The 11,995-nt window shown below is 47.2% G+C and overlaps 1 protein-coding gene and 1 pseudogene across 3 annotated transcripts in view; both read left to right on the forward strand.

The window, feature by feature from the left end:
- The window catches only part of LOC119469431 (zinc finger protein 160-like), a 609,418-nt gene that overhangs the window by 453,171 nt on the left and 144,252 nt on the right, over nt 1-11,995 (forward strand). The window lies entirely within an intron of this gene.
- Nucleotides 8,813-9,626, forward strand: LOC108295658 (annotated as a pseudogene).

Genomic DNA, 11,995 nt, shown 5'->3' on the forward strand with positions numbered 1-11,995 from the left:
ACCTGAGGTCAGGAGTTCAAGACCAGCCTGGCCAACGTGGCAAAACCCCATCTCTACTAAAAATACAAAAATTAGCCAGGCACAGTGGCGGCCACCTGTAATCCCCGCTACTTGGGAGGCTGAGGCAGGGAAAATCACTTAAACCAGGAGGCAAAAGTTGCAGTGAGCCAGGATTGCACCACTATACTACAGCCTGGGTGACAGAGTGAGACTCCATCTCAAAGAAAAAAAAAAAATCAATGGGCCGGGCACCGTGGCTCACGCCTGTAATCCAAGCACTTTGGAGGCCAAGGCAGGCAGATCACCTGAGGTCGGGAGTTCAAGACCAGCCCGACCAACATGGTGAAACCCCATCTTTAAAAAAAAAAAAAAAAAGAAAAGAAAAAGAAAGAAGAAATCACATCTCTGGAGGGACTGCAGAGATTAGTGCCACATTAAGGGCTTGAAAGATGCAGAGGTGTTGATTCCCACCACATCCCCATTCAGCTCTGCTATTTGGCCTGTGCAGAAGACAGCTCTGGGAGAATGACAGTAGATTAGCATAAGCTCAGCCAAGTGGGGAATCCAGTAGCAGCTGCTGTACCAGTATGTTTTCATTGCTTGAGCAAATTACCACATCTCCTGGTACCTGGTATGCAGCCATTGATTTGGCAAATGCTTTTTTTTTCCTTTCCATTCCTATCCATAAGGCTCACCAGAAGGAATCTGCCTTTAGCCGGCAAGGCCAGCAATATACCTTCACTGTCCTACCTCGGGGGAATATGGGCTCTCCAGCTTTATGTCATAATCTTGTTCACACAGATCTTGATCGCTTTGCTTTCACAAGGTATCACATGGCTCCATTACATTGATGATGCTATGCTGATTGGACCCGGTGAGCAACAAGCAGCAACCACACTGAATTTGCTGGTGAGACATTTGTATGCCAGGGGATGAGAAATAAATCTGAGTACAATTCAGGATTCTTTTGCCTCAGTGAAATTTCTAGGGCTCCAGTGATGTGGGGCCTGCCAAGATAATCCTTCTGGCTGGGTGCGGTGGCTCATGCCTGTAATCCTAGCACTTTGGGAGGCCGAGGTGGGTGGATCATCTGAGGTCAGGAGTTCAAGACCAGCCTGGCCAACCTGGTGAAATCCCACCTCTACTAAAAATACAAAAAATTAGCCAGGTGTTGTAAGAGGTGCCTATGATCCCAGCAACTCAGGAGGCTGAGGCAGAATTGCTTCAACCTGGGAGGAGATTGCAGTGAGCTGAGATTGTGCCATTGCACTCCAGCCTAGGTGACAAGAGCAAAACTCTGTCTCAAAAAAAAAAAAAAACATTCCTCCTAAGGTGAAGGACAGGTTGTTGTCTTTGGACCTCTCCTATAACCAAGAAAGAGTCATAGGCCGGGCGCGGTGGCTTACACCTGTAATCCCAGCACTTTGGGAGGCCGAGGCGGGCAGATCATATGAGGTTGGGAGTTTGAGACCAGCCTGACCAACATGTAGAAACCCCGTCTCTAAAAAAAAAAAAAGTCATAACACCCAGTGGGCCTGTTTGGATTTGGAAACAAGACATTATTCCTCATTTGGGTGTGTCACTCCAGCCCGCTTAACAAGTGACCCAAAAGGCTGCCAATTTTGAGTGTGTTCCAGAACAGAAGACTCCACAACAGGTCCAGGCTGCTGTACAAGCTGCTCTCCCTCTTGGACCATAGGACCCAGCAGAGCCAATGGTGCTTGAGGTGTCAGTGGCAGACAGGCATGCTGTTTGGAGCCCTCGTCGGGCCCCCACAGGTGATTCACAGTGGAGGTCTCTAGGATTTTGGAGCAAGGCCCTGCCATCTTCTAAAGATAACTCCTCACCTTTTGAAAGACAGCTCTCAGTTACTGGGCCTTGGTAGAAACTGAACATTTGACTACAGGTCACCAAGTTACCATGGGACCTGAACTGCCTGTCATGACCTGAGTGTTTCCTGACTCACAGAGCCATAAAGCTGTACACGCACAGCCGCATTCCGTCATCAAATGGGAATGGTATATACTCGGTGGGCTCAAGCAGTTCCTGAAGGCATAAGTTACCAGAGCAAGTGGCTCAAACGCCCACAGTCCCTACTCCTACCGCCGTCTTCTCTCTCTCAGCCTGCACCAACGGACTCGTGGGGAACTCCCTATGATCAGTTCACAGAGCAAAAGACTAAGGCCCAAATTACAGATGACTCTGCACCATATGCAGGTACCACCTGAAAGTGGACAGCTGCACCGCTTTGTAGAGCGTCCCTGAAGGAGAGCAGTGAAGGGAAATCTTCCCAGTGGGCAGAACTTTGAGCAGTGCACCTGGTTGTGCACTTTGGCTGGAAGAAGAAATGGCCAGATGTGCGACTCTATACTGATTCATGGGCTGTCGCTAATGGTTTGGCTGGATGGTCAGGGACTTGGAAGGAGCATGATTGAAAAACTGATGACAGAAACATTTGGGGAAGAGGTATGTGGATGGACCTAAGTGGTCAAAAACAGTGAGGATATTTGAGTCCCACATGAATGCTCACCAAAGAGTGAGCTCAGCAGAGGAAGATTTTATTATTTATTTGTTTGTTTTTCAGATGGAGTCTTGCTCTGTTGCCCAGGGTGGAGTGCAATGGTGAGATCTCAGCTCACTGCAACCTCCGCCTCCTAGTTTCAAGCAATTCCCCTGCCTCAGCCTCCTGAGTAGCTGGGATTACAGGTGCTCATCACCACGCCTGGCTACTTTTTTGTATTTTAGTAGAGACGGGGTTTCACCATGTTGCTAGGGTGGCCTCTTCAGAAGTTCATGTCACTAGGTCATGCACAACGGAATCTAAGTGAGATGAGAGGGACCAGGGAAAGGCATGGGTAAGTGTGAGCAAACATGTCAGGCAGGATGCTTCTAAGATTAGCAATTCCAAAGAGTCACATTTTGTTACAGTATGTAGTTCTGTGGAATGAGCAGGGCAGAGCAGGAGAGGGCTCCCCCTCCCCATACACACACATCAGGAATGTCAGGCAACCATCAGGTGATGGTCAGATGGTTGGTTTTTTTTTTTAGACATAGTCTCACTCTGTCGCCCGGCTGGAGTGCAGTGGTACCATCTCAGCTCACTGAAACCTCCGCCTCCCAGGTTCAAGCAATTCTCCTCCCTCAGCCTCCTGAGTAGCTGGGATTACAGGTGCACGCCACCACACCCAGCTAATTTTTTGTATTTTTAGTAGAGATTGGGTTTCACCATATCGGCCATGATGGTCTCGATCTTTTGATCTCATGATTCTCCCACCTCAGCCCCCCAAAGTACAGGGATTATAGGTGTGAGCCATGGCACCCGGCCTTAACACCCTCTTTTTTGTGTCTCACCCATACAGGCAAGGTCTGTGGAAAGATGGTCCTCTGTTATTCACTACGTCAGAGGAAATGCTGAAACAACAGGCTCCTAGAGGAAAATCCAAACGTGAGTTTTGGACCTCTTTCTTCAGAACCTGCTCTCCTGGAGAATCACACACACGTGCTGAAGCCGGCAGGGGGTGGGGGGAGCTGGGCTGGACTGAGCTTCCTTTCAGGGAACAGACCTCCGCCTGATCAAACGCCATGCAAAGCACAGTCCCTCACCTCTCTGTAGATCACAAGCTGATCTCATCCTTCAGAAACAAGGGGCAGAGTCTTGGTGCTTAATTCTGAACACAGAAAAGGGCTGGGTGCAGTGGCTCACGCCTGTAATCCTAGCACTTTAGGAGGCCAAGGTGGGAGGATCACTTGAACTCAGGAGTTCAAGACAAACCTGGGCAACATAGTAAGGTCTTATCTTAATAAAATGAAAAGAAAAAAAGAACACAGAATAGAATCACCCATTATCACATTAAGGACAGGCCTGAATCTAGTGAATGAAAACCTCAGGTAAGGGAGCACCAGAAGAGTACCTATAAAATGCCTCAGCACTCATGTGAAGCCAGGGTTGAGCTCTATTCAGAGGGGGCAAGCCCAGTGACAGAGCAGGAGTATCGCCATCTTGGATGAGCACTGTCCTTTTAAATTCACCTTGATTAAAAACTGCCTAAATCCAAAGGGCATCAGCCAATTGGCTAAGGTCAACATGACCATAAACCACAAATAACATCTCTGACCAGAAACATTCTAAACCCCTCCCTTACCAGAGGCATGCCAGCCTGGAAATAATCTCACCCCAACCCGAGGCGGAAAGAAGTCAGCCCCAAGATAACTACCCCTTCTGCCCAAAGACATTTCAACCCCACCATAAACTCCCTCACACAGAAACATTCCAAGCTTGCGATAAGCCCCCTCACCCTAAAACCAATATATACTTTTAGTCTGGAAGAGAAAATGCTCCTGACTGAAATCAACCAGAAGACCCTCTCAAGTTTATTTCTCTAAAATAAACCTGTCTTTGACTGTTAAGCCATGTTTCATGTTTCTTTCCTCTTTCTTTAACTCTTACACCCAGCACAACCCCAATCTTCTGGCTCTGCTCTCTCCTTGGGTCCTTGACCAAGTTCCAGAGAGTGCACAGAAAGGAACAGAAAGAAACATCCACAGCAGCCAAGACAAACCAGACGTGGAGGTGAGGGTGTGGCTGGAGTGTTTTACTGGGGTGGGGTGAGAGTTCACAGAAATCCCCTCTAAGAAGATGGTATCAAACTGGGCTCGGTGGCTCATGCCTGTAACCCCAGCACTTTGGGGGACAAAGGCGAGCGGATCACAAGATCAGGAGTTCGAGACCAGCCTGACCAATGTGGCGAAACCCCATCTCTATAAAAATACAAAAATTAGCTAGGCGTGGTTGTGCACACCTGTAATCCCAGCTACTCAGGAAGGGGAAGCAGGAGAATCACTTGAACCCGGGAGACAGAGGTTGCAGCCAAGATTGCACCATTGCACTCCAGCCTTGGGGCACAAGAGTGAGACTTCATTTCAAAAAAAACAAAAAAAAGTCCGGGCACGGTGGCTCACACCTGTAATCCAGGACTTTGGGAGGCCAAGGCAGGCGGATCATGAGGGCAGGAGTTTGAGATCAGCCTGACCAAAATGGTAAAACCCTGTCTCTATATAAGAAAATTTTTTTTTATTTTTAGATTTTTTTAATAATAAATTTTTATAATTAAAAAAAAAAAAAAAAGAAAGTGATATTAGCAGAAAGACCTAAGGAAGGGTTTTTTTCCCCTGCAGCTGAGGGGCCAGGGAGTCCTAGGCAGAAGGAGAGCCCAAATGAAGGTACTGAGGCAGGAGCAGCCTGGGGAAGGAAGCGAATTTGCACACGCAGCTGAGGGGCCAGACTAGGGCAGCCCTGGTAGAGGTCCTTAGGCAGGGCAACCTCAGCCCAAGAAAAAGGAAAGAGGCCTGTATGGCAGGAGGAGGGGAAACAAAGAGGACACAGGCAGGAGATGATGTCAGAGAGGTCCCCACGTATCAATGGGCCGGGCGTGGTGGCTCAAGCCTGTAATCCCAGCACTTTGGGAGGCCGAGGCGGGTGGATCACAAGGTCAAGAGATCGAGACCATCCTGGTCAACATGGTGAAACCCTGTCTCTACTAAAAATACAAAACATTAGCTGGGCATGGTGGCGCGTGCCTGTAATCCCAGCTACTCTGGAGGCTGAGGCAGGAGAATTGCCTGAACCCAGGAGACAGAGGTTGCGGTGAGCCGAGATCACGCCATTGCACTCCAGCCTGGGTAACAAGAGCGAAACTCCGTCTCAAAAAAAAAAAACGTATCAATGAGGCTGGGCACAGTGGCTCACGCCTGGGTAATCCCAGCACTTTGGGAGGCCGAGGTGGGTGATCACCTGAGGTCTGGAGTTTGAGACCAGCCTGGCCAACATGGTGAAACCCCATCTCTACTAAAAATACAAAAAATTAGCTGGGCATGGTGGCAGGGGCCTGTAATCCCAGCTACTCCGGAGGCTGAGGCAGGAGAATCTCTTGAACCCCGGAGGGCAGAGGCTGCAGTGAGCTGAGATTGTGGCACTGCACTCCAGCCTGGGCAACAAGCGCCAAACTCCATCTCAAAACAAACAAAAAATGTAGCAATGAGGTCTTCCAACAATCACCTCCCACAACTCAAAGAACATGGAAATGGTTTATTTCATCACCTCTTTTAAGTAAAAGTAATGTTTTTTCTTTCTCTTATAAATTAACAAATGTACAAATGATATACTTTTCTTTTTTACCTTGTGTTATTAAGTTACAAAACTTCGGCTCCTAGGTCTAGAAAGGACATCAAGTCCTGCTAAATCTTTCTGGTTTCTTTTTTGTTTTGAGATGCAGTCTCACTCTGTCACTCAAGCTGGAATGTAGTGGTGTAATCTCAACTCACTGCAACCCCCACCTCCTGAGTTCCACTGATTCTTCTGCCTCAGCCTCCCAAGTATCTGGGACTACAGGCAAGCACCACCACACCTAGCTAATTGTATTTTTTTAGTGGAGAGAGAGAGAACCTTAAGATTAAATATATGGGTATTTTACTAAATAACTCAAGATTTAGCTATTTTCATTAAATCAATATTAATCTTATTTATCAAATATTACACAAAGATCATTCTGTTTGAGGCTGGGTTTATACATATATATATATATATATATATATATATATATGGGCAAAGTTTCACTCTTGTTGCCCAGGCTGGAGTGCAATGGCACGATTTCAGCTCACTGCAACCTCCACCTCCTGGGTTCAAGCAATTCTCCTGCCTCAGACTCCAGAGTATCTGGGATTACAGGCATGAGCTACCACACCCAGCTAATTTTTATATTTTTAGTAGATGGTGCCTCATGTTGGTCAGGCTGGTCTTGAACACCTGACCTCAGGTGATACTCCAGCCTCAGCCTCCCAAAGTGCTGGGATTACAGGCATGAGCCACCATGCCTGGCCCAGGTTTATAGTTTTGTAACTCATGCCAAATTTTGACACCTTATCATATTTGGCAAGAATAAGTATGAAGTTGCCTGATCGATAAATGCAAATGAAAACATATGCGGGCAATTCTTAAGACCTTTCTAATATTATTTTACCAATAATTTTAATGCTAACTTTTTTTTTTTTTCTGAGATGGAGTTTCGCTCTTTTTGCCCAGGCTGGAGTTCAATGGCTCAATATCGGCTCACTGCAACCTCTGCCTCCTGGGTTCAAGCGATTCTCCTGCCTCAGCCTTCTGAATAGCTGGGATTACAGGCATGCGCCACCACACTGGGCTAATTTTGTATTTTTAGTAGAGGCAGGGTTTCTCCATGTTGGTCAGGCTGGTCTTAAACTCCCGACCTCAGGTGACCCGCCCGCCTCATCCTCCCAAAATGCTGGGATTACAGGTGTGAGTCACCACATTGGGCAATGCTAACCTATTAAAGATTTTGTGCAAGCTATGTGAACTTGAAAATCATTTCGGCTCATTATTTAATTTATGAGTACTCTTTAAAATTTAGCCAATTTGGTACCTTGTGGCTAACAACACAATAAAATATGTATATGTACACATAAACGCACACACAAACTCATACAACCAAAGATCCTAAAACTTTTACTTCAGAACTCTAGCCATGAGATATTAATATCTCATTGGTTTGCAATAAACAGGAACAAAAAGAAATGGTTGGGGCAAACAGTGAATTTTATCTCAGTAGAAAAGTAATTGCAGAGTTAGGCAGAAAAGAAAGCAGAGAGATAGAGAACTCAGGAAGTCCACAGTTGCTGGGGACCTTTGGGCTCTGAATTTTCACAAAAAGACCATATATGTCCATTTTACACAAACATTTGCAAGCAGAGGTGCCACAAAACCAAGGGAGTACCTGAATGGGGGTCATTCTCCTTCTTTTTCCTCATTCTTAGATTACTTGTTTCCCACCTCTTTTTTTTTTTGAGATGGAGTCTCACTCTGTCACCCAGGCTGGAATGCAGTGGTGCAATCTCAGCTTACTGCAACCTCTGCCTCCCAAGTAGCTGGGATTACAGGCAGCTGCCATCATGCCCGGCTAATTTTTGTATTTTTCGTAGAGACGCAGTTTCGCCATGTTGGCCAGGCTAGTCTCGAACTCCTGACCTCAGTTGATCCGCCCACCTTTGCCTCCCAAAGTGCTGGGATTACAGAAGTGAGCCACCACACCCGGCCTCGACCCTTTTTCATGTCTCCTTAATGTCTCTCTGGAGGTCTAGCACTTGTTCTGGGAGGGCTCAAAACACAAAGTGATGCATTTCCCGGATGAGACTTTTTAAATTAATTTTCTTTGGGATTCCCAGAAGGGCCACTGCATGTTGTAGGGCGTCACACCCCTAGACACTCGCACTCAGCCCCAGTCAGCCTTTTAGCTGGGAAAAGCAAAATGCCCTTTCTCTTTAAAGCTGAGGAAACTCCGTTTCTCATTTATCTATGAAAACAACAGTTCAGGGCCAGGCATGGTGGTTCACGCCTGTGATCCCAACACTTTGGGAGGCTGAGGTGGACAGATCACCTGAGGTTGGGAGTTCGAGACCAGCCTAACCAACATGGAGAAACCCTGTCTCTACTAAAAATACAAAATTAGCCAGGCATGGTGGTACATGCCTGTAATCCCAGCTACTCGGGAGGCAGAAGAATCACTCGAACCCAGGAGGCAGAGGTTGCGGTGAGCCGAAATCGTGTCACTGCACTCCAGCCTGGGCAACAAGAGTGAAACTCTGTCTCAAAAACAAAATAAAGGCTGGGTGCAGTGGCTCACGCCTGTAATCCCAGCACTTTGGGAGGCCAAGGTGGGCGGATCACCTGAGATCAGGAGTTTGAGACCAGCCTGGCCAACACGGTGAAACCGTATCTTAAAAAAATAAAATAAAACTCTTTTTGGCTTTCAGCTTGGAGGAGGTCAATGTGCAGCTTTCTTTTGCCATCCTGAATCCAGGTTCATCCGATACCAGCTGCCTCCACCATGCAGCCGAAGTTCGACCCCAAAGAGATCAAAGTCATATACGTGAGATGCACTGAGGGTAAAGTAGATGCCACTTCTGCACGGGCCCCCAAGATCGGCCCCCTGGGTCTGTCTCCAAGAAAGGTTGGTGATGACATTACCAAAGCAACAGGTGACTGGAAGGGCCTGAGGATTACAGTGAAACTGACTATTCGGAACAGGCAGGCCCAGACTGAGGTGGTGTCTTCTGCCTCTGCTCGGGTCATCAAATCCCTCAAGGAACCAACCAGAGACAGAAAGAAATAGAGAAACATTAAACACAGAGGGAATATCAGTTTTGATGAGATGGTCAACATTGCTTGACAGATGGCACCGATCTTTAGCCAGAGAACTCTCTGGAACCATTAACGAGATCTGGGGGACTGCCCAGTCTGTGGGCTGTCCTGTTGATGGCCATCACCCTCATGACATCACAGATGACGTCAACAGTGGTGCTGTGGAATGCCCAGCTAGGTAAGAAACACAAAGGAAAATATTTCAATAAGGAATCATTTGACAAGTGGAAAAAAAAAATTAAAAACAAAAAACAAAAACCACATCCCTGGGTGGAGATTTGAGATGCTAATGAGACAGGTGATATGTGTACTAGCATGGATGGCCACAGCGCATTCCTGCCCAGAGGACTTCCCAGAGGGTGCTTACTAATAACGCCTGTGCACAGCCCCTTCATGAATAATCATGTCAGCTTCTCACTAAAAGGGCCAGGCCAGCATTAGTAAGGACAGATGCCTTCTTTTCAGGAGCCCACCAGGTTCTGTCATTCAGGGTGTCTCTTCTTTCTAAGCTCCTGTCTCTTTAAATAAAGGGCACTTACGCTTTAACTCTTCCTGAGTGCCTCTTGACTGAATTCAAGACCAAGACCCAGAGGACTTCCACACCCCTCCTGGTAACATCTGGTGTTTTCGGCTGGCTACCTGGCCTGTGAACTCTTCTCCCAGGTAAGTGCCAAAAAGGTAGTGCCAGATTATCTGGCCGAGGACCTCTGCTGCTTTCTGCACTGAAGAACCTCCTGCCTGAACGCAGTTCTTCTAGCTTTAAGGGGAGGGGTTTTTCCTCTCACGCCGAGTTTACTAACAAATGCCCGGTACCATTTCCCTTCAGCCACTGTGACTCTGCTCCCTCTGGCTGATTTCTCAGCTCAGCCTCAGGGGTGACAGGCAGAGGAGGGAGGACTTTCAAGTCCACACCAGGAAGATCTGAGACACGGTGACCCTCCCTGCAGAAGGCTTGTGAAAGGCAGGGAATACGCCTTCACTGGGCAATGACTAGGAGCTTCCTTATCTTTTTTTTTTTTTGAGATGGAATTTTGCTCTTGTCCCCCAGGCTGGAGTGCAATGGTGCGATCTCCGCTCACTGCAACCTCCTCCTTCCGTGTTCAAGGGATTCTCCTGCCTAAACCTCCTGCGTAGCTGAGACTACAGGCGACCGCTGCCACGTGCAGCTAATTTTTGTGATTTTAGTAGGGACGGGGTTCTACCATGTTGGCCAAGCTGATCTTGAACTCCTGACCTCAGGTGATCCACCAGCCTCAGCCTCCCAAAGTGCTAAGGTTACAGGTGTGAGCCACTGCTCCGGGCTCTTTATCTTTTAACTAAAACTATGATGCTGTGTTAAGTCGGCTCTTACACTTGCTGTTCCTGGCAGTTCATTCCCTTGGACACAATATGCCGCCATCGGTGATGATAGTCCCAGGTCACTCTGCTCTTTGCTGTCCCTGTCCTTGCCACCGGGATTTCCTGAATTCTTCCTTCATGTGTAAGCCCCTTGCACGGCCTGCCCATCCAGTACCTGCTACATTTGCTTTACTGCCAGGCGCCGGAGTCCTCTGCAGGCCTGTGCTAATGTTTATATTTTTTTCCTCAGAAATGAGACTGAGCTTTGTCCTTTCTCTTGCCTTTTTCACTGGAGGGACCAGCACTGGCAGGATGCCTGCTTAAAGAAATCCCTCATTTTGGGTGGGCGCAGTGGCTCACACCTGAAATGCCGGCACACTGGAAGGTCGAGGCAGGTGGATCACCCGAGGTCAGGAGTTCAAGTCCAGCCTAGCCATCATGGTGAAACCCCATCTCTTCTAAAAATATAAAAATTAGCTTGGCATGGTGACGTGCACATGTGATTCCAGCTACTTGGGAGGCTGAGAGAAGAGAATGGCTTGAACCCAGGAGGCAGAGGTTTCGGTGAGCTGAGATTGTGCCTGGATCCATCCTTGGAAACTGGGATAACGTTGATCCTCAGATTGTAAAACAAAAGAGACTGATTTTCCTTTGCAGTATGGTTTGGTCAAAATATGAACTAGAAGGGCAGGAACCTGGCCAAAGGTGGGAGCTTAAATATTAATACCATATTCCAGCTTGACCTTTACTGCCAATGCCAACACAAATGCTCAGAGGTCCCTTATGTGAAAATCTTCAGAATCTCATGGGAAAACCCTGATTTTTGTAAAGGCTGCAAAACAGGCTCAAAAAATAAAAAATAAATAAAACACAATGGTGAGGTGCAGTGGCTCACGCCTGTAATCCCAGTACTATGGGAGGGTTGATCACTTGAGGTCAGGAGTTCGAGAACAGCCTGGCCAACATGGTGAAACCCCATCTCTACTAAAAATACAAAAATATTAGCCAGGCATGGTGGCAGTCACTGGTAATCCCAGCTACTCGGGAGGCTGAGGCAGGAGAATCACTTGAACCCAGGAAGCAGAGGTTCAGTGTTGAGATTGTACCACTGCACTCCAGCCTGGGCAACAACAGTGATACTCCATCTCAAAAAAAAAAAAAAAAAAATATATATATATATATATATATATACACACATATATATATGTATATATGTGTATATATATATATATATGCATTATAGGAGTTTGGTCAAAAGATACTGCCTACTTTTGACCCTTTCAGTAATCAACATCCCTTATACCAACCAGGATCAGAAAACCTCATCAAAACCTGGAGAGAGCCGGGCGCAGTGGCTCAAGCCTGTAATCCCAGCACTTTGGGAGGCCGAGGCGGGTGGATCACAAGGTCAAGAGATCGAGACCATCCTGGTCAACATGGTGAAAC

This window comes from Cebus imitator, unplaced genomic scaffold (assembly GCF_001604975.1).
Source record: "Cebus imitator isolate Cc_AM_T3 unplaced genomic scaffold, Cebus_imitator-1.0 Scaffold654, whole genome shotgun sequence".
NCBI lineage: Eukaryota > Metazoa > Chordata > Mammalia > Primates > Cebidae > Cebus > Cebus imitator.